Raw genomic sequence first — 23,458 nt, forward strand, 5'->3', positions numbered from 1 at the left:
TGTGGAGCTTATCTTCTGGTGTGTGTTTCTGTTTGTCTCTTCTGCTATATACATCTTGTTTTAAGCAGGTCTCTATTTATAGTCCTTTTTCTTTTTCCACCGCTTCCTGTTTCTTACTGTATGATCATGCATCATTCACAGTCAAGATTTCCTTTTGTTCTATTCCCATTAGAGTAGTTGAAGCCATACATTGAGGCTGAAAACAAACACAGTGAAGTGTAATGTAAATGAGGAGGAAAGGTAGATACAGCCAGACCACAAAGAACGTTTTTGACTTCACATTTTGGTGAGGATAGGCATTATAGCTAGAGCTATTTCACTTGGTACTTCACCTCTTTGGAGGGATAGAGAATATTGTTCAATGTTGTCTAGGTCTTATTTGATCTATTCAGCTCTTGAATACAGCAAGATCATGCTTTCTGTCACTAGGAGTGAGGGTTAAACACAGCAAACAACAACATAGAAGAAACCCTGTAAACTGCTAATTTGTATTAAATGCATGAAGTCCGTGCAGCAGGATTTCTATATTCATTCATTTATTTATATATTTTATTTTTTGATTCGATTAGAACAAAATTATATTCTGAGAAGAAAATGCACAGCAGCCAGATGGTCCATTTTAGAACCACTCTTGAGTTAGTTAACAAGCCTTTAACGAGCATTTGTGTTCTGGGAAATAGTATGCTGTATAGTCCTGGAAGAGGTAAAAGACCTATAAGACCTTTTAGTTTTGTAAATCTTGCTGGAGACTCTTGAAATTCTATTCAAAAAATTTTTGGTAGAAACTGAAGACCAGCTCACACCAAGTTAACAGTGTTAGCAGTTTAAAACAAGTGAACTGAAGGGATGTAATGTGATCAAAATATGAGGAAACAGGAATGATACGTGAATCTGATCAAGAAAAAAGGAAATAGATTTAGAAGTGGGAGAGAAAAAGGCATGAAAGTGTTTCTTAATAAAGGGAGCCTGGATACCACAGTTTTTGCAGTACAGTGTCGCAGATGTTGCATGGGGAAATAGGAAAATACCTCAAAAAGTGAGTCTCTGTTCGTTCATCTTATCTCAGCACACTCTCTCAAGATCTGGATTAGTCTCTTGGCAGAAAAGACTTTACACTGTTGTAGCTTCTAAGTATGTTGTTTAGTCGCCTAGTCATGTCCGACCTTTGTGACCCCATGGACTGCAGCACACCCGGCCTCCCTGCCCTCACCACCTCCCAAAGTTTGCTCAAGTTCATGTCCATTGCATTGGTGATGCCATCCAACCACCTCATCCTCTGACGCCTTCTCCTTCTGTCCTCAGTCTTTCCCAGTGTCAGCTTGTAAGCATCCTGTGAAAGTGAAGTCACTCAGTTGTGTCTGACTCTTTGCAACCCCATGGGCTATAGCCTATGAGGCACCTCCATCCGTGGAATTTTCCAGGCAAGAGTACTGGAGTGTGTTGCCATTTCCCCCTCCAGGGGATCTTCACCACCCAGGGATTGAACCCAGGTCTCCTGCATTGCAAGCAGACACTTTTACCATCTGAGCTACCAGGGGAGCGCCAACACTATAAACCAGTATAAATACAAAGTATTTGGTATGCAAAATTGCAAAACGTTAAAAAGATAAAGGATCTCATGTTCTAAATCTTGGCAAAATCATTAGTATCTGAGGTAAGGTGAGTGACCAGTTAATTGAATTTTAGTAATTGGTTATATATTTAGTTTTTATGGTAGAACAAAGTTGAAGAATACGTTACATATGAAGTGATGAAAATGCATGTTCAAAATTACTTCAAAAGATAGAGTGTAATTAGGAGTTTTAAGTAATTTTGCTCTTTGAAATTGGAATTGGAAATGCAAGCCTGTTTGAGTCCCATGTCTGTCTTCAAACTGTTGTCAGGACTCAACAATAAGTCAAAAATAGAGAATTGTCTTTCCAGTGTATTGTATGTACTGACCCAGCAGTGGGGTTAAACGTTTCGTTGATGAACATGACTAAGAGTGACGTAGAGAAGAGGGATATAATGGTGAGTAATGAGAAGTGAGTTTGGAGAAGCACTGGAAGTGTTATGACGGGCTTACACGGACCGTTGTAAGGTTTTAGGCCTTGTATGGTGTGCTGCGTTAAGACTAGAGTTGACCTTGGCCTTGGTGATTGATGTGATTTGGGGAAGCGTCCTGGTACAGAGGGTAGAACGTTGGACTAGAAGTCATGAACCCCGTGTTCTGTGGCCTGTGCTCCATCTTCCAAATAGATATATGTAAACATAGGAAGTTACTTCACCAATTTGAGCCTTTGTTTTTCATCAGGAAAATAAGGGTGTTAGCCTGATTTATGTCAGGTGTCCTTGGGTACTTGGTAAAGATCATTCTAACAGTCCTGTTATAAGAAGAAACTGAAGGTGTGTGGAGGAACTTGAGGCATAATCGTTAATTCATGTGTGAGGAGTAGGGGCTTGGGCTAGAGTGACATTTCAGGGTGAAGAAGAAAGGAGAGATCAGGGAGATATGGTCGTGGTAGAAATGACAGAGTGTGCAGACAGCTTGAAGGCTGAGGATGAAGAAGAGGGAAAGAGACAAAAATGACTACGTTTTGGAGCCTCAGGGATTGGGAGGACTGTGAACACTAAACGAACGCTGCTGACAGTTATGAGAAATTTGCGAACACTTGCTTATTGTTGGGGAAGAAGACAGCTCAGGTTTTTACTTGTCGAATTGTAGGTGGCGTCTGAGGGAGATGTCCTGCAGGCGTTTGGAAGTCCCGGAGTGAAAGAGGAGAGGGAGCGGTCAGGGGAGCTGGTGGCTCGTGGCGTCGGCCACAGACTGTCTTCAGAACTGAAAGGGAACGAGCTCATTGAGGAAGGAATGGGAAGGAAAAGAGAGCGTGGAGCTAAGCTTGGAGGGAGAGTGAGGGGAAATTCTCTGCGTAATTTACAGCCAGTGTGTGAAAGTTAAGATGGATAACAAATTAGAGAAGTGGGGGCCAAGGAGACCCAAGAGACTGAGAAAGCCAGTGCTGGTAGGTGACCTGGAGTAGTCTCCTTGCACTCATTTCCAGGCTGTGGAGGTGGCAGAGGGTGATATGGTTAGATAGCATCACTGACTCAATGGACACGAAATCTGAGCAAACGCTGGGGGAGAGTGGAGGACAGGGAGCTGGGCGTGCTGCAGTCCGTGGGGTCGCAGAGATGGATGTGACTTAGCAATGAACAGCAACAGCAAAGTGTAAGAAAGAATTTTTTGGAAGCAGTAGAAGTTATAATAGATCCCCTATTTTAACCACAGGACAGAATATAGAAATTCTAAGCAGGAAAATGAACAATATGAAGTAAAATTCAAGACACTCAATCTAGTGTACCAAGAGAGAAGAAAAATATCCTCCCCCGCCTTTAAGTCTGTCTTCAGTGAGCAGCTAACAATCCCTTCTAATGCTTTTTTCAAATCCTACCTAAGCTGCACTACCCTTTACCCAAACAAAGCATATCCCTGGCAGGAAGATAGAAAACCTCTGTGTGACATCTCCACTTCCTTAACTACTGAGATTAAGAATATACCCCCTGCCAATTTGTTTACTACAAAGAGGCCCTGGACTAGCAATGTTTGATCACCCCTCATCTGTGAACACTTATGTGTGAGTTCAGATGGATTTTGTTACAGTTCAATTTGGACAGTGGGATTGAGTCAGTACAGGACTTTATGATGCTGTTTAGTTTGTAAATAAGAACTTGAAGTAGAACGTTTGGTAACATCTACCCGAGGATGGCAAAGATTACTCTCTTACTCCCTCTCCCCGGCTAATTTTCATTGTCGTGATCATATCAGAAGTCAAGTGTGGGTTTTGTTTTTTCATCTGAGACATCTAGTTAGTTTCAGTAACTTGGCGCTGGAACTGTACATTTTATTGAGGCTGGGGAGGTGAAGCACTGGTGAACATCTGGACTATTGAGCACACCACTGACACTGTGGCAGGACCAGCGGCCCCGTGGATCTCCGATGGGCCAGTCCCTGAGCAGTGTTTTTTTTCCAGCTAGAACAATACCATGTCCAATCTGGTGTAGTCAGTGTTTGCTGGGGAGCCTGCACCCCTGCCTCAGCCCCTCCCCTCTGCCCATTGAGAACTTGTGACTTTCTCTGTAGCTCTTTTGAAAGGAATGGGAATCCTATCTTGGGTGAGGAAGACAAAGCTGGGAGGATGCTGAAAGTGGGAGTGACGGGGAGCTGAATACGTAACTCCCTTAGTCCAGGGAGAGGAATCCCTGCTGACTTTTGTATCCTAGGAATTTTATTCTGAACAGTATATCTCATTCTACAACTGAATGCACTTCTTAATTTGCTTGCAAATTAGCAAAACTTTTACAATATGTTTTTACTACTTTTTTTTCCCTAGCTATACTTCTTTTCTTCGATGTGGCAGAACTATGAAAATGTTCTGCTAAGTCACATAAACCCAAGGCATGATTATCTTTCCTTTTGTTGAAAAACAACGCAGCGCCCCACATGTATTTGAGGTCGTGTCTCTTCTAGAAGTGGCAAAAGCATCATAAAAACACAGAATGGCCTGTATCCACATTCTTATTTTGCAGTATTATTCTGTTTGCCTTTGTCAGGCTAAAGGTCATGTTAGGTTTCCCTGAAAACGTGTATTCCACTTTCCAGAGGAGATAGGTGACCAAAGGCATGTGAGAGCTGTTCCAGCATGAGTAAGTAAAAGTTTAAGTAAAAAAAAAAAAAGACTTCAGGTAGGGGGCAGTTCACAGGGAGGAGGAATGAACACTGCAAGCATCTGCCTCTGACGTGTGGATGCGTCCCATTGCAGTCACCAAGGCTCAGACATAATAATGGCTCCGGCCTGGATCCAGTGAGGAGGGAAAAAGTGAGGTTCTAATGTATACGCTGATATCGCTATCAGAGAATAAAAGTGTGGGGAGGAGAGATGTGGGGAAGGTGGGAAGGAATCCATGAACCGCAGCAGAATTGTGCCAGTTCTTAAATTCTTTGATCTTTGTTTTGTTCTTTTTTTCATTGAGGATTGATATCAAAACAGTCTCTCCAGAGATTGTCTATATTCATTAATTCAAGTCGAGAAGAATGCCTTGCCTCTTCTTTCAGTTACTTTTATTTAAATAGCATCAACACATCCCTCTACACGTAGCGCCTCATTCTTTCTCTGATATAATGGTGGTGACAATGGCGTGTGGAGAATGACGGTGGGGTGTGAGGCTGTTAATGCCTCAGAGTTGAGCTCCGCCTCTTCTCAGACCTTCGAAATGAGGGTGGTTTTTGAATAGGAACTTTATTATCATCAACTTTGCTCTATTCTTCATGGAAAAAAATGCCACTGTTTAACTGGTATATTTGAATATGTTCTGTATGTGCCAAGTTTACATCACAAATATCAGCTGCTTTTTTACACAAAAGAGTTTTTCTTTTCTGGGTGTTTTAGAAAGCACTAGGTAAGTGTGTTCTTTTCTTTAGTGCTTTTAAATAATATTAGTTGATTTATGGTAGTTACGTCTCTTGAAGTTTAGCTTTTAGACTTTAAATGTATAGGTTACAAAAAAAGAGATTGCAGCTTTATGGTAAATGTTGACTATAACCATGAAAGTAATGGTGCTACCTTTTTTTCCCTCTCTGGTATAATATATCTGCAAGAGATTCCTAAGTATAACTGTGTGTATTTTTTTTTTAACAGAATTTGTTAGCTTCCTGAATTAAACTTGGCTTGCTTTATTTGGCAATAAGTGTGTTTGTTACTTTTTCAAATATTTAATTCAAGGTAATTTCACATCAAAGTGGTTAAATATTTGTATTCTGTGTGGCATTCTTAACTATTCTGCTTCTTAAAATCACGTTTTAACTTTTTATAGCCTCTTTAGTAAATATTTGGAAAACCAAACGCATGGAAGCATTCTTATTTTATGTGAGAGTAGTAACTAACAACTTATTGATAGTAAAATTTGATTGTGTTTTAAAATTTCAAGATAGATTTTTTTGAAAAGCAATTTAGAAAGAACCCATATTTATTTATATTTATCATTATCTAGACCTTAATATAACATAGTCTAAGTTCCTCAGTAATTAATTGCAGGTTTCTAGGACTTAAATAAGAAATAAAACATAAACCTCAAAAATACGCAGTAATTTGTTGAATCAAATCAAAATGAAGTTATGTTTTTTTAGCCACGAGTGAAGCAATTATTTTAAAAGGTCTACCAAATCATAGTAAAGAGAGTGTTGAAATAAAACTAAATCTACATATTTTATACACTTGTGAAACCAAACCTGCTTTATTAAAATAGCTTTATGATTTTCTAGTGTGTTATTTATCCAAAGATTAACAGCTACATGACAATGCTGCTTACATAGTTTGAATGAATTGACCTCAGACAGAACGGATGTTCTCCAATGCACAGGACGGACTGGACATATTCACAGTCAGGTACTATGTGAGATGTTTCTGAGGGTCTGTTTACATGACCCCAATACAAACAAAATTTCTTCTTACTATGAGAGGAAATGGTGCTGGTGAATACAAGGATTGTTATGGGAAGAAGTAGATCACGGGCAGCAGAATTAGATCTGCTAATTGCCCTCTTTGGGGAATTTCAGAATAAAATAATGAATAAAATGTAACAGAAAAACCTATGTTGGAAAAACATCCTTTCTAATCTTTTGATCTGTCTGTCACAACCAGCGCTAATTTTGAATAATTGATGCAATGTTGATGAAATGGCATTAGTGTAAGTATGAAATACCCTACAGAGATACTGAACATGGTACTAGCATGTGGCTCTAAACCCTCTTTTTTATTTGGAAGTGCCATCTGTTTCCTCCAAAAGAAATGTAAGATGTTTTTGCCATCAGTGAAATATGGTTGACTCTACTCAAAATGGTATTCCAGCACAGTCCTTACCTCTGTGCTTTAGATCTATTCAAGGCAGTAACCACAGGGGTGCCCAGGAGTGTATCTTAATCTCAACATTTTTATAAGCAGCTGTGTCATTTGCTCTCATATGCTTCATACGAGTCCTTCAGAGTTCCAGTTACGCAAATGATTTTCTTTCCTTCCTGACACCCAAATCTCTACTGTCTCTAAAATTTCCCATACCTGTACCTCCTGGCTATTCCAGTTGCTTTAGCTAAGACCCTCTGAATATCTTTTTCGGATTATTGCAATAGGTTCCTTGTCTGCTCTCCTGCCTTGGCTGTGTAGATGACCTGCTCTAACCAATCCATCTCTCACTGCACTCTGACAGTGGTTTGTCTGACACAGAAATCTGATCCTGTGGGTTCTTTCTTAAATGCTCACCGCTTCCCTGTGGCCAAAGGAATATAGCTTTATGTCTTAAATGACTTCAATGTATGAGGCACTCTTTAAATATATTATCTTGTATAATCCTCAGAGCAAGTAAATGAGGTACTTTGCTAACCCTTGTTATCTCCATTTTACAAATAAGGAAGCAGGCACACAGAGTTAAAGTAAGCCTGGCCCAAGGTCACGTAGCTGATAATGACAGGGCCTGAATCTGGCCCAGGGAGCCTGTCTGTAAAAACTGCACTATGATGCTTCTAACTCCTTAACTTCTCATAAAGGCAGGATTTGAAACCCAGAGTGGATGGAGAGAGGTCATACTCATTTTATATCTTCTATACTGTGTGTGTGGCCTGCCTTGCCACTCACTTCCTAAAACAGTGATTGTTTAAAATTTTACCATATAAAATTAATGTGGAAAGGTAATAGTTCTTGGTCTGAGAACTGGTGTATCATAAATCTTAATGGTTCTTAAAATATCACGTTCTTTTTCTGTCTTTGTGTAGTTGAGAGTGTGGGGTATACATTTTGCTCCAGAGAGAAATATAATAACACTGAGCCTTGGTATAAAGATTCTTCACTTCTTGCACCAGCCTGAGGCAATCATGAGTTTTCAGTTGTTGCAGAAGTTCAGAAAACTGAAATTTTGATAGAAAGAGCCATTGAAAACTTTTTGTCTTAAAGTTTGATTTGAGAAAAGGAATATACAAATACAAATAGACAGCCTCATTTTACCAACTCCTTCTCATTCTTTTAATTTGCAGTTTATTCTAAGCATTTATTCAGTCTTCTGAGGTCATTGGTTTTTCCTTCTAGTGTCAGATAAGTTAGAAAGACTGTTTTTCCCATTGAAAAATGTATTATTTCTTGGTCATAGTTTAAACTTCTGTGAATGACTCCAAACAGGTCAATGTCTCATGTATCTTCCATGTGAGAGCCCATCATCTGTTTGATGAGGCCATCATTTCTCCCTGCGTCACCTCTCCTTTAAATAATTATTCAGCTTCCTCCCACAATACAGCTTTCAGGTTTTGTTTTTTTGCCATCATGGTCCCACTTTGAATTTGAAGACCCAAGTATATTATAAATAGATATGGTTTAGTGTCACCTAGAATATCGGGTATCTTAAATGGAACCTCATTGTTGGTCCCTGTTATGGCTGAATTGTGTCCCCTCAAAATTCAGGTGTTGAAGTCCCAACTCTCAGTTTCTCAGAACTTGACTGTATTTGGAGATACTGCCTTTAAAGAGATACTAACGTAACATGAGACTATGAATGGGCCCTAATCCAGTGCAACTGGTGTCCTCATAAGAAGAGGTTAGGAAAGGAGAAAGAAAATGAAGAAATTAGGGCACAGTCAAGTATAGAGGGAAGGCCTTGCGAGGACACAGTGAGAATCTGGCCATGTGTAAGCCAGGGAGAGAGGCCTTCTAAGAAACCAGATCTGCCAACACCTGAATCTTGGACTTCTAACCCCAGAATTGTAAGGGGGAATTGTATGGTCCCTAAACTTTGTACCCTAATTCTTGAAGCCCAAGACAACAATTATTGAACCATATTGCTCTGGTAGGTTAAGTGAAAAGGAATGATTTATGCACAAACTCACAATTGAGATTGTACAAAATGTGAGACTTTGTTTTTGTGTTATTTTGTCTTGAATGTCTATTTTCTACTTTGGACTGCATAATGACTCAGACAGTAAAGAATCTGCCTGCCAAGCAAGAGACTTGGGTTTGATCCCTGGGTCAGGAAGATCCCCTGGAGAAGGGAATGGCAACCCACTACAGTATTCTTGCCTGGAGAATCCCATGGACAGAGGAGCTTGGTGAGCTACAGTCCATGGAGTCTCAAAGAGTCAGACCCAACTGAGTGACTAACACATACACACTGTAGAAATGAGTGTTCATTTATACACACTGTAGAAATGAGTGTTCATTTTTGAGTGAAAACAGTGGAAATTAAAAAATACAGCTTTTAAACATAACTGGTAACTTCATACTTTAGGTTTTGTATAACATAAATGGGAGCTTCACAAGATAGATTTTGTGTGCTGCTAAGCAAGGGATTCTAATTATTTGAATCTTGAGAACATTTGCCTGAATTGGTGTTCTGGTGCCTGAGAGACTTTAGGACCATCAAAGATTAAGAGTTTTAGAAGTTCTAAAATTCTCCAAGAGCTCCTTGAAAAATAACTAGCAACAGATGAGTCACTTAATATTTCTGAACATCTGATTTCTGATCATAAACTGATACCATCTTGGATTCTGTGATATATAAACAGATTATGAAATTACCATTTGCATCCATCATAGTAAACATTGACTTGGGAAAGAATCATTCAGTTCAGTTCAGTCACTCAGTTGTGTCTGACTCTTTGTGACGCCATGAATTGCACCATGCCAGGCCTCCCTGTCTATCACCAACTCCCGGAGTTTACTCAGACTCATGCCCATTGAATCAGTGATGCCATCCAGCCATCTCATCCTCTGTCATCCCCTTCTCCTCCCGCCCCTAATCCCTCCCAGCATCAGGGTCTTTTCCAATGAGTCAACTCTTCGCGTGAGGTGGCCAAAGTATTGGAGTTTCAGCTTCAGCATCAGTCCTTCCAACGAACACCCAGGAGTGATCTCCTTTAGGATGGACTGGTTGGATCTCCTCGCCGTCCAAGGGATTCTCAAGAGTCTTCTCCAACACCTCAGTTCAAAAGCATCAATTCTTTGGTGCTCAGCTTTCTTTATAGTCCAACTCTTTCATCCATACATGACCACTGGAAAAACCATAGCCTTGACTAGATGGACCTTTGTTGGCAAAGTAATGTCTCTGCTTTTTAATATGCTGTCTAGGCTGGTCATAACTTTCCTTCCAAGCAGTAAGCGTCTTTTAATTTCATGGGTGCAGTCACCATCTGCAGTGATTTTGGAGCCCCCCCCAAAAAAAGTCTGACACTGTTTCCACTGTTTCCCCATCTATTTCACTTGAAGTGATGGGACCAGATGCCATGATCTTAGTTTTCTGAATGTTGAGCTTTAAGCTAACTTATTCACTCTTCTCTTTCACTTTCATCAAGAGGCTTTTTAGTTCTTCTTCACTTTCTGCCATAAGGGTGTTGTCATCTGCATATCTGAGGTGATTGATATTTCTCCCGGCAATCTTGATTCCAGCTTGTGCTTCTTCCAGCCCAGCGTTTCTCATGATGTACTCTGCATATAAGTTAAATAAACAGGCAATATACAGCCTTGACGTACTCCTTTTCCTATTTGGAAGAATCATTAGTGGATGTTAAATTGGGGGCAGAACCATTTTGATGGAGAGTAGAATATTTTCCTGGTCTTAAAGCATCACTCTACAAATTTTTACTAATTACAAGGGCAAAAAAGAGTACTTGTATAGTGGAGAAGTAGACTTAAACATCATTAAGGTGGGGCACAAAGATATTATGTGCATCTGGGTATAATATGATAAGAAAAACAAAATTACTTTTGTTATGTTCTGATTATGAGTACGTTACTTGAATCTGATCATGAGGAAACATCAGATAAACCCAAAAAGAGGAATATTCTTAAAAAAACCAAAAACACCCGGCTTGACTTCTTCAAAATGAAAATGTCATGAAATACAAAGAAAAACTGAGAAATTGTTTTGGATTAAAGAAGTCTGAGAGATGTGAAAATTAAATGCATGATCCTGAATTGACTCCAAGACTGGGAAATATAGGTCAAAAGATGTTATTGAGACAATCGACAATGGAAAATGAACCATGAATTATATCAGGGATCAAAAAAACCTTTTATCCTGTAAGGGGACCAAATAGTAAAATTTTTAGGCTTTGGGGGCCATAGTATCTCTTTTGAAACAACTACCTAATCCTGCTGTGGTTCGCTTTGTTGCCATGGACATAACAAAATGGGCATGGCTCAGTTCCAGTAAAATTTTATTTACAAAATCACTTGTGGGTCAGGTTCAGCCCAAGAATTTGCTGAACTCTATATTATGTAATCATATTGTATCAATTTTAAAGTTTCTGCATGTGGTAATAGTATTGTGGTTATAAGAGTATTCTTGTGGTTTGGAAATACACACCATGGAAATACTGAGGGGTAAAGTGCATGCTATGTGCAACCCATTGCTATTGTTTAGGAAATGTAACTAAATTTTATAGACTTACATAGAACAAATATTGTGGAAAGGGAAAAAAACAAATGTGACAAAAAATGTTGAAAATTGGTGAATTTGATTAATAAAGGATGTGTAGGAGTTCTTTGTATTATATTTGCAATGTTTATGTAAGTTTGAAATTATTTCAAAATAAAAATATAAAAGCAAATCAGCAAAGTTCCAGATACTGAAAGAAGGTGAGGAAGCAAAAATCAGAAGTAACAATCAGCACCCATGTGCACACACACCCACTCCCTGTGTGTCTGGCTGTGTTACACCATCTGTGACATGCCGAACCATGTGAATAAACAGAAGCCTCACAACCAGGCTTCTAGGGGACTATTCAAATCAAAGGCAGGATTCATGAAGGGAAAAAAAAAAAAGAATGGAATTAAGAACAAAGGCTCAGCAGAACCTCCTGATTTCACAGGGCTTTTATGTTCTCTTGAGGGACCAGCCTTGGGGAGAAAGCAAGATGTGGAAGGGCAGCTTCTGCTTTGTCTGCCTTCCTTCTCTTGCTCCCAGTCTCTGTGACTCTCCTGCTCTCCCCACATCCTTCTTCAGCCCCCGTGTTTCAGTTAGTGGTCTGTTTGTTAGTCGTATTCTTCTGCTTTTTGCCTCCCCTCTCATAAAGTAACACATGGATTTGCTTCTGATATGTTCTTATCCATTAACTCTGTTAAAATCATTGTAGAGAAAACATCATCAATTACAACTATGCTCAGAGCCTTTGAAACCCAGCCCCCAAAGTGCAGTATGAAAATATCCAGTATTAACCTCACATGCACTCGCAGATATCCGCTGGACCTCTAGCTTGTGAATAAAAATAGGAAGGAATGTGGCTCAACTGTGAGTCCATTAGCTTGGTCCATTTCACAGTCAGGCCTTTTTATTGACTAGCCTGCTTTTGGTATGTGTGTGTGTCTCTGTGTTTTGGAGGTTGTTTTGTATTTCTAATTTTCATTTTTCACTTATTTGTGATGGTTTCCCTTTGAAAGTGAAGTCGCTCGGTCATGTCCGACTCTTTACAACCCCATGGACCGTAGCCCGCCAGGCTCCTCCCATGGGCTTTTCCAGGCAAGAACACTGGAGCGGGTTGCCATTTCTTTCTCCAGGGGATCTTCCCCACCCAGGGATTGAACCCAGGTCTCCCGCATTGCAGGCAGACTCTACCATGTGAGCCACCAGGGAATCCTTTAATCCTTTTGTTTCCCTTTAAGACTTCTCTTTTCCCCACTGGTATACTCCCTATCACGTCTCTATTGTCTCATTTGCACCTTGCCCCAAACTCTTCTTGATAGCTATTTTTCCCGTTTTTCCTTTTTTGTTGCATATAAAGAAGTATTTTATATTTTAAAGATGTGTGATGTGATGATTTAACATGTGTACACATTGTGAAATGAGTACCATAATCAGCTAATATATTCACCATCTCACATAAGTTACCTTGTTTAGTGTGTGTGTGGTGATAATACTTAATATCTTCTCCTTTAGAAAATTCAAGTGTACAATTCAGTATTGTAGAACAACTCTACATCGTCACCATGTTGTACATTAAATCCATAAAACTTATTCATCTTATAACTGAAAGTGCGTACGCTTTGACCAGCACCTCCCCATTTCCACCCTCCCAGCACCCCCACTAGTTCCTGGAGACCACTCCTATTCTCTGGTTCCGTGAGTTTGACTCTCGCCGCCCCCCCACCCCCGCCTTCATCATTGTTTTTCTTCTGGAACAAGATTGCCCCATCCTTTTGTACTTACATTTCATAATATCCAGACTTCTCTGTCCCTCATTTTTATCCGTTCATTTCCTGCGCCAGTTTTTGCTTCCAAACGTATTGAAAATCAAACACTTTTAATTTGTTCAGTAAAATTTTACACACACATAAAATCACATAGTTAACTAGAAAACTGAATATTCTGCAGATGCCTTTCAGGCATATTTATGATAGTGATTGGGCTTTCCAGGTGCCTCTTGTCTTCCAACCAGGAGATCGCAGGTTTCATCCCTGTGTTGGGAGGATCCCCTGGAGAAGGAAATGGCAACCCACTCCAATATTCTTGCCTGGAGAATCCCGAGGAAAGAGGAGCCTGGTGGGCTATAGTCCATGGGGTCACAAAAGAGTCAAACATGACTGAGCGACTCAACAGCAGTAACAGCGGCAGTGTTTGGGAAAATGTTGCATATATGTGCTCTGAATGTTTTTATCTACCAGTTTCGATTGTCAGTTACTCTCAGGCATACTAAACTCATTCAAGCCGAGAGAACACTGTTGCATAAAATTTGTTTTAAAATGTGCTTCAGTGGTATTTGTTGAAGACACTATCGTGTATTCCAACAATAGGATATTTTGACTTTCCAATTTAAAAGAGCCATAGTGTTAGTCCTCAGTCTTGTCTGACTCTTTGTGACCCCTTAGACAGTAGCCCACCAGGTTCCTCTCTCCATGAGATGTCCCAGGCAAGAATACTGGAGTGGGTTGCCACTTCCTTCTCCAGGAGATCTTTCTGACCCAGGGATTGAACCTGTTATCTCCTGCACTGGCAAGTGGGGTTTTTACTGTTGAGCCATGAGCAAAGCCCTAAAAAGAAGCTCATTATAGATTAACAAAATGATTTCATAGAAAAGAAAGCAAAGCTCAAACAGGAATTTGTAATTAGCATTCATGAAACAGAGAAAAACTTTAGAGCTCAGTGGACTCCTAGTTGTTTAGTTGGGTCCTACTCTTAGTGACCCCGTGGACTGCAGCCCGCCAGGCTCCTTTGTCCTTGGAATTCTCCAGGCAGGAATACTGTAGTGGGTTGCCTTTCCTTCTCCAGGGGACCTTCCTGACCCAGGGATCAAACCCATGTCTCTTGCTTTGCAGGCAGATTTTTTGCCATCTGAACCACCAATGAAACCCAAAAGGAATCTTAGAACAGTCCAATGAACTCCATTGTATAAAAAATAAGGAAACTGAGGCCCAAGGAGAAGTAACTTAACTGTTTTAGTGAGGTCGGAAGTAGATCATGAGTTTTGCTTCTTTTCTTAACTGCATGAGATGGTTAGTTTACGTTATGCTTAGGAATAACAGATTGTATAAAATATTTTGCTAGCTGCCAAGTTTTTATTGTATTAGTTTTTTATGGCTGTTGCAACAAATTGCAACAAAGTCAGTAGCTTAAAGATAACAAAATTTATTAATTTATATTTTTGGAAGTTAGAGGGCAGAGGGATCACACTGGGCTAAAAATCAAAGCAGGTTCTGATTTCTTCTAGAAGCTTTAGAGTGGATCCATTTCCTTACCTTTTCCTGCTTCTAGAGGGCACATGTCTTCCGTGGCTCCTGCTCCCTTTCCGTGTTTTTAAAGTCGGCGTGGTCAGGCCACACCCTTGCCACAGTGCTCTCTCAGGTTCTCTGCCGCTTCCTCTTCCACGTTTAAGGATACTCATGATTACATTGGGTTTACCAGGTAATTCAGGATAATCTCCTGCACTCAAAGCCAGTTGATAATAGCCTTAATTCCATCTGCAACCTTAAGCCCACTTTGTCAGATAATCTAACATATTCACAGTTTCCAGAGATTAGATTGTCTGTTATATTAGGACACAGACACTTCTGGGCTGGGTTGTGATTATTCTATCACAAGTGCTAGTCTAAGTATTTGTGTTAAAATAAAAATGAGAATAGAAACACCTGAGTGCTTATTTGTTTGGAGGCACAGATATAGACTTATTTGTTTAATGTTCCGATTTCTTCCATATGGAGGAAATATCCTCAACCCTTATGTTAGGGCATTTCCTTAAAGGTACTATAGGATGTTAATAAATAACAACAGTATAAGAAATGGCCAGTGTTTTGTTTTATTGGACTTGAAGTGGCTTTCTGGGTGAGGATGTAAATTATTTTGGAGGTGTTTTCAGGTGATTGGAAGTTGAGCAACTCAGGCATGCTCTCCTTGTGCACATTATTACCTTAATAATTTATAACAACAACTCCCCTTAGCATATATATACACAGCTAACTACAAAGATAACCTTTTGCTTCTTGATAGATGGCTTAATATATGTTTTCTAGCTAGATAAAATAAATGGAGGAAAGCACTCATTTATAGTGGTCAGTTCTATTTTTTTCAAGGTTAGATACTGGTCTGGTTTTGTTAATCTTGCCATGGATATTGTGATCTTATTTTTCTACAACTCTGAAAAGTACATTTATCATTGCTATCAACAAACTACCTTGTTTCAAGCTTGTGAGATTTATTTATCATAGGGAGCTTCCATGAGAAAGGAACTTATGTTGTGTTGATGAAATCAGATACATTACTTTTTTGGGGGGAAAAGTTGTGAATATTGAATTTCTCTAGCTTGAGGCAGTGTTTGTGTTTGGTACAGAGGTTTTAGAAAAGTATTTCTGATTGAGATAGAATTGTAACTTTAAAAGGGTTGGTGAAATCTCTGATTAAAGGAAAGTGAAATAGCTCTAATTAGGTGGGAGATAGGAGAAAATAGTACTAGTAACAGTCTGTGTCTTTTTGGGGGGTAGTAGTGGACATAACTATAAATGAATGGCCAGGGCAGAGGTTTAGATGCTGTCCATGGAAATCGTGGAATTACTGGTGGGTTTGTTAGGAAATCCTTTTCTTTAAATCTATCTCCATGATAATTTTGTAGTCATAAAATTTTATGGTCAGAGATATAGATTCAACAGTATTATAAACTTGAGCACTGAAAAGAATGCTAAATAGAGACAAGTTACATTATCTGAAAATAAACTTTATATAATAAGACACATCCAGTGGTGCTATTGACAGGCAGTTAAATGAGGGTCCTAATAAACTCCTGCTGAAGAGTATAGTTAACTAAAAGCTTGGAATTCAAGATATGGGTGATATCGCCAGAATGAAATTTGTCCAAGGTTGTGTGTGCTTTACATATATATTTGTAAACAGAGGAATATCAGCTTTTTAATATTTGGAGAAACAGTGAATTCCAAATTAGTCCTGATGACTCGATCACCAGTAAAAAAGACTTGTCTTCTTTGTTGTCAAGTAAGATTTCTCAGATTGGAACAGTCTTTGTTTGATGAGAACTTGAATGTCTACTAATTGCCTGGTATACTAGATGGCATCACTGGCTCAATGGAAATGAGTCTGAACACGTGCTGGGAGAGGCTGAAGGACAGGGAAGCCTGGCATGTTGCAGTCCATGGGGTCACAGAGTCGGACACGACTGAGCAACCGAATAACAACAGTGCTAGGGGGTGGCGTCCCTGGTGGCTCAGTAAAGAATCCGCCTGCGATGCAGAGACTTGGATTTGACTCCTGGGTCAGGAAGACCCCCTGGAGGAGGGCAGGGCAATCCACTCCAGTGTTCTTGCCTGGAGAAGCCCATGGACAGAGGAGCCTGGCAGACTACAGTCCACAGAGTCACAAAGAGTTGGACATGACTGAAGTGACCGAGCATGCACGCATAGAATGCTAGATGGTCAATAGAGGATACTGAATATGAGCAAATTTAGTCCTTGACCTCATGGAGATTATAGTCTCATGAGGAAGAGAAATATTAATGAAGATACACGCTGCTATGAGTATCTTGGAAAGCTTCTCCCAAAAAGTGAATTTTGATTTGAGGGACAAATAGCAACGAATAAAGATAAAAGAGATAAATTAGAGGAGGGCAAAGAGTTCAATTTGAGGGAACTACATTTGCAAAGCCACCAGGGCTTCCTTGGTGGCTTAGACAGTAAAGAATTCACCTGCAAAGCATGAGACCTGGGTTCGATCCCTCAGTTGGGAAGATCCTCTGGAGAAGGGAATGGCCACCCACTCGGATATTCTGGCCTGGAGAATTCAATGGACAGAGGAGCCTGGCAGGCTACAGTCCATGGAGACACAAAGAATTGGACACAACTGAGCGACTTTCATTCTCCACTCTACAAAGACTGTGTGATTAAAGGTGCTGGAGACCATAGAGTACAGAACGGAAGACTGTGTTGAGATGGAGATGGAGAGGAATGTGATGCTGAGGTTAAGGATAGACAACAGGAAGTCATTCAAGGGATGTAAGAAGGGGTGGTGATAACATTGCATTTCTGTTTCAGAAGATCATTTTGGCTGCAATGTAGAAAGTAGAATGGAAACAAGTAGGAGTGGCATCATAAAAGGAGTTGAGACCTTTGTAGTTAGACAGGTGAGAGAAGTTGGTAACTTGGTTTTCTTAGAATATGGAAAGAAGCGGATGGATTTGAGAGAAAGTTAAGAGGGTAGAAATGTCAAGATTTGGTGATGGATTGGATGGGAGATGAGAGAGAAGGTGGAGTTACGATTGTATCCCTTTTTTTTTTTTTTCTGGGTAAATCTAAATGATAGGAATATTATTTGCTGAGAGAGGGAGCCCTGGAAGTGGATGAAAATGATGGTGAAGGGGGGATGTAGATCATAAGCTTAGATATGGATATATTACAAATGCCTTTGTGACAAACAAATTGAGAGATCAATTAGGCCATTGTATATATAGGTCTAGAGTGCAAAGGGAATGTTTGGATTAGAGAACTTCACGAGACATCTGCTTAGCTTGTAATTGAAGCAGTTACTGGTAAGAGATTCCAACATTTTATAGCTAATGAGAGGACAGTGAATCTGCAAAGGAAACTTAGGAGTGGCCAGAAAAGTTGGAGGAAATATTAGCTACACCTCATGGAAAGCAAAAATGTGAAGAGAATGGAGAGGTCATTAGTATTAAATTCTGCTGAAGCATCAAGAAGAGTGGAGGCTGAAAAATGTGCATTGCATGGGTGATGTGACTGTTACGTGTGACTTTTAGTCAAAGTGGAATCAGTGGTGTGAACCGGCAAGATTTCTTACGGTGGATCATAATTCTTCTTGGAATGGATACTTAAACTTTCCAGAAGTGGTCATTTGCTATTTTATAGAATTCTCATCTGTATGCAGGGCTTTCTTTCTTCTTTCTCTTCCTTCTTCATTTACCTTACCCTCTCAGAACCAGAATAGGATTTGCCATTGTAAACAATACACTGTTTGCCTGATATGAACACAGCTTTTCTTTGTTCCTCTTATCCAAAATCCAAAATAAAATAGTAAATGCTTCTTTTGTTACTTTTAGTACCTCTCAGGAATCTTAGTTCATTCTCAACTTTAATCTGCCAACATTGAGACTATATTTCACTTGTGTAATTTTATTCTCTTAAGTTTTACTTAAATTTTTTCTATATTAAATACTTTGGCTCAAAGAAAGTACTGTTTGCATTGCTTTAAGTATACCCTACCTTTTCTATCCCATATTCAATTGCTTGTTTGTTAGAATGATCCATATTTCCTTTCCTCTGTACTTGCGAAATCATTAATAGTGTTTTCCTATCCCCAATGAAAAATAATTTATTTTTAAAATGTCTATATACATGACTATATAACTATTGTTCCCCTTCCTGGTTATTAGGAAGGAACCTAATTCTCTCCCATGTTTTTAGTCACTTTGCATTTGAAAGATTTTCAAAAATTTAAAAATTTCTAGTGATTTTATGCATTTCAAGGGCTTGAAATGGAGCTACTGCCAGTTGTTACCCTAGGGCCAATAGGATCTTGTACATTATGCATAGGAAACTTTTCAAATGTAATTGTTTTATTTTTTAGATTAAAAAAAAATCTGTTGGTATACTTGCCACTCTTGCTCAAACTATTGTCTTCTTTAATGCTAAGACTAACTTGCACTGCAATTTATATGAATTGTCTGACACATGAATTAATAGGTACGGTATTGAATATCCAGTGTATTTTTCTTCTTGTGAGGTTTCTCCTGTTTGTAATTGTAGCATTGATAAAGACTTGGAAGTAGTTATTATGAAGACAGATTGAATCAAGTAAAGTGGCAGGAACGTACTACAAGGACAAGCTCAGTAATTTTTTCACTTCCTCTGAATCACAACTGTCAGGGCTTGCTTCATGGGCAGGCAAGTTGTAGAGTCACATGAGGCCTCAAATTCAGAAGGGAATACATGCTTGGCGTTTAATGCCCTGTGATTGCTGTCTTGAAATTCATATTAATTTTATCTTTGAGTTTTGTAAATGGAGCCCCATGGATCAGTGGAGCAGGAAATTAAGACTTGGGCCCTCAGCTCACATGTGGTCCACCACCCCTTGCCTCTTGCCCCTTTGAGATGGGTTCTGGGCCACCTGTTCACTGCCACCCAGTCCAGTGGGCTTCACCCTCTGCTCCTGGAAGGGAGCTTGGGTGCTGGTGTGGACAGAGTTAAATCTCCGTGTGTGCTTCCTCCTTACTGAGTTGCAGTAAACGGGCCCAGACACTTTTGGGGGGCTGTAATCACCCCATGAGTATTCACATGTCTAAGACGTGAAAGAGGAGAGTGAGAAAGTTGGCTTAAAGCTCAGCATTCAGAAAACTAAGATCATGGCATCCGGTCCCATCACGTCATGGCAAATAGATGGGGAAACAATGGAAACGGTAACAGACTGTATTTTGGGGGGCTTCAAAATCATTGCAGATGGTGGCTTCAGCCATGAAATTAAAAGACGCTTGCTCCTTGGAAGGAAAGTTATGACCAACATAGACAGCATATTAAAAAGCAGAGATGTTACTTTGTTAGCAAAAGTCCATCTAGTCAAGGCTGTGGTTTCTCCAGTGGTCATGTATGGATGTGAGAGTTGGACTATAAAGACAGCTGAGCGCCGAAGAATTGATGCTTTTGAACTGTGGTGTTGGAGAAGACTCTTGAGAGTCCCTTGCACTGCAAGGAGATCCAACCAGTCCATTCTAAAGGAGATCAGTCCTGGGTGTTCATTGGAAGGACTGATGCTGAAGCTGAAACTCCAATACTTTGGCCACCTCATGCAAAGAGCTGACTCATTTGAAAAGACCCTGATGCTGGGAAAGATTGAGGGCAGGAGGAGAAGGGGACAACAGAGGATGAGATGGTTGGATGGCATCACCAACTCAATGGACATGGCTTTGGGTGGACTCCAGGAGTTGGTGATGGACAGGGAGGCCTGGTGTGCTGTGGTTCATGGGGTCCCAAAGAGTCGGACATGACTGAGCAACTAAACTGAACTGAAGAGAGCTTGACATTAAATAACAAATAACATATATTATGATGAATTGAGACACTGTGAAAGAAAGGTAAAAGCAATGTTTCCTGATTTTTAAACAAGGATCCTGCATTTTCATTTTTCTTTGATCAAATTATAAAGTTGGCCCTGATAACTGTTAAAAGTGAACTAAAGCCCAGAAACAAACTTCATCTTTGCAATTTACTGATAGTGTAGAGGAGCTACTCCATGTTCAAGGTCAGGAGGGGAGGCTGTGAAAAGATACCCCATGTCCAAGGTAAGAGAAACCCAAGTAAGATGGTAGGTGTTGTAAGAGGGCGTCAGAGGGCAGACAGACTGAAACCACAATCACAGAAAACTAGCCAGTCTGATCACACGGACCACAGCCTTGTCTAAGTCAGTGAAACTAAGCCATGCCACGTGGGGCCACCCAAGACGGACGGGTCATGGTGGAGAGGTCTGACAGAGTGTGGTCCACTGGAGAAGGGAATGGCAAACCACTTCACTATTCTTGCCTTGAGAATCACATGAGCAGTATGAAAGGCAAAAAGATACGATACTGAAAGATGAACTCCCAAGGTCAGTAGGTGCTCAATATGCTACTGGAGATCAGTAGAGAAATAACTCAAGGATGGAGCCAAAGCAAAAACAATACCCAGTTGTGGATGGGACTGGTGATAAAAGCAAGATCCGATGCTGTAAAGAGCAATATTGCATAGGAACCTGGAATGTTAGGTCCATGTATCAAGGCAAATTGGCAGTGGTCAAACAGGAGATGGCAAGAGTGAATGTCGACATTCTAGGAATCAGCGAACTAAAATGGACTGGAATGGGTGAATTTAACTCAGATGACCATTATATCTACTACTGTGGGCAGGAATCCCTTGGAAGAAATGGGTAGTCATCATGGTCAACAAAAGAGTCCGAAATGTAGTACTTGGATGCAGTCTCAAAAACGACAGAATTATCTCTGTTCGTTTCCAAGGCAAACCATTCAATATCACGGTAATCCAAGCCTATACCTCAACCAGTAATGCTGAAGAAGCTGAAGCTGAATGGTTCTATGAAGACCTACAAGACCTTTTAGAACTAACACCCAAAAAAGATGTCCTTTGCATTATAGGGGACTGGAATGCAAAAGTAGGAAGTCAAGAAACACCTGGAGTAACAGGCAAATTTGGCCTTGGAGTACGGAATGAAGCAGGGCAAAAGGCTAATAGAGTTCTGCTAAGAGAACGCACTGGTCATAGTAAACACCCTCTTCCAACAACACAAGAGAAGACTCTACACATGGACATCACCAGATGGTCGACACTGAAATCAGATTGATTATATTCTTTGCAGCCAAAGATGGAGAAGCTCTATACAGTCAGCAAAAACAAGACTGGGAACTGACTGTGGCTCAGATCATGAACTCCTTTTTGCCAAATTCAGACTGAAATTGAAGAAAGTAGGGAAAATCACTAGACCATTCAGGTATGACCTAAATCAAATCCCTTATGACTATACAGTGGAAGTGAGAAATAGATTTAAGGGACTAGATCTGATAGACAGAGTGCCTGATGAACTATGGACAGAGGTTCATGACTTGCACAGAAGACAGGGATCAGGACCATCCCCGTGGAGAAGAAATGCAAAAAAGCAAAATGGCTGTCTGAGGAGGCCTTACAAATAGCTGTGAAAAGAAGAGAAGTGAAAAGCAAAGGAGAAAAGGAAAGATGTTCTCATTTTAATGCTGAGTTCCCAAGAATAGCAAGGAGAGATAAGAAAGCCTTCCTCAGTGATCAATGCAAAGAAATAGAGGAAAACAGTAGAATGGGAAAGACTAGAGATCTCTTCAAGAACGTTAGAGATACCAAGGGAACATTTCATGCAAAGATGGGCTCAATAAAGGACAGACATGGTATGGACCTAACAGAAGCAGAAGATATTAAGTAGAGGTGGCAAGAATACACCGAATGGTACAGAAAAGAGCTTCATGACCCAGATAATCACAATGGTGTGATCACTCACCTAGAGCCAGACATCCTGGAATGTGAAGTCAAGTGGGCCTTAGAAAACATCACTACGAACAAAGCTAGTGGAGGTGATGGAATTGCAGTTGAACTATTTCAAATCCTGTAAGATGATGCTATGAAAGTGCTGCAGTCAATATGACAGCAACTGTGGAATACTCACCAGTGGTCACAGGACTGGAAAAGGTCAGTTTTCATTCCAATCCCAAAGAAAGGCAGTGCCAAAGAATGCTCAAACTACCACACAATTACACTCAGCTCACATGCTAGTAAAGTAATGCTCAAAATTCTCCAAGCCAGGCTTCAGCAATACATGAACCGTGAACTTCCAGATGTTCAAGCTGGTTTTAGAAAGGGCAGAGGAACCAGAGATCAAATTTCCAACATCCACTGGATCATCGAAAAAGCAAGAGAGTTCCAGAAAGACATCTATTTCTGCTTTATTGACTATGCCAAAGCCTTTGATTGTGTGGATCACAATAAACTGTGGAAAATTCTGAAAGAAATGGGAACACCAGACCACCTGACCTGCCTCTTGAGAAACCTGTATGCAGGTCAGGAAGCAACAGTTAGAACTGGACATGCAACAACAGCCTGGTTCCAAGTAGGAAAAGGAGTACATCAAGGCCGTATATTGTCACCCTGCTTATTTAACTTCTATGCAGAGTACATCATGAGAAACGCTGGGCTGGAAGAAGCACAAGCTGGAATCAAGATTGCCAGGAGAAATATCAATAACCTCCGATATGCAGATGACAACACCCTTATGGCAGAGAGTGAAGAGGAACTAAAAAGCCTCTTGATGAAAGTGAAAGAGGAGAGTGAAAAAGTTGGCTTAAAGCTCAACATTCAGAAAACTAAGATCATGGCATCTGGTCCCATCACTTCATGGGAGATAAATGGGGAAACATTGGAAACAGTGTCAG

The 23,458-nt window shown here is 40.2% G+C and overlaps 1 protein-coding gene across 10 annotated transcripts in view; it reads left to right on the top strand.

Moving 5' to 3' along the window:
* The window catches only part of PTPRK (protein tyrosine phosphatase receptor type K), a 594,471-nt gene that overhangs the window by 41,041 nt on the left and 529,972 nt on the right, over positions 1-23,458 (top strand). The window lies entirely within an intron of this gene.

The sequence above is a fragment of the Odocoileus virginianus genome, chromosome 34 (genome assembly GCF_023699985.2).
Source record: "Odocoileus virginianus isolate 20LAN1187 ecotype Illinois chromosome 34, Ovbor_1.2, whole genome shotgun sequence".
Lineage (NCBI taxonomy): Eukaryota > Metazoa > Chordata > Mammalia > Artiodactyla > Cervidae > Odocoileus > Odocoileus virginianus.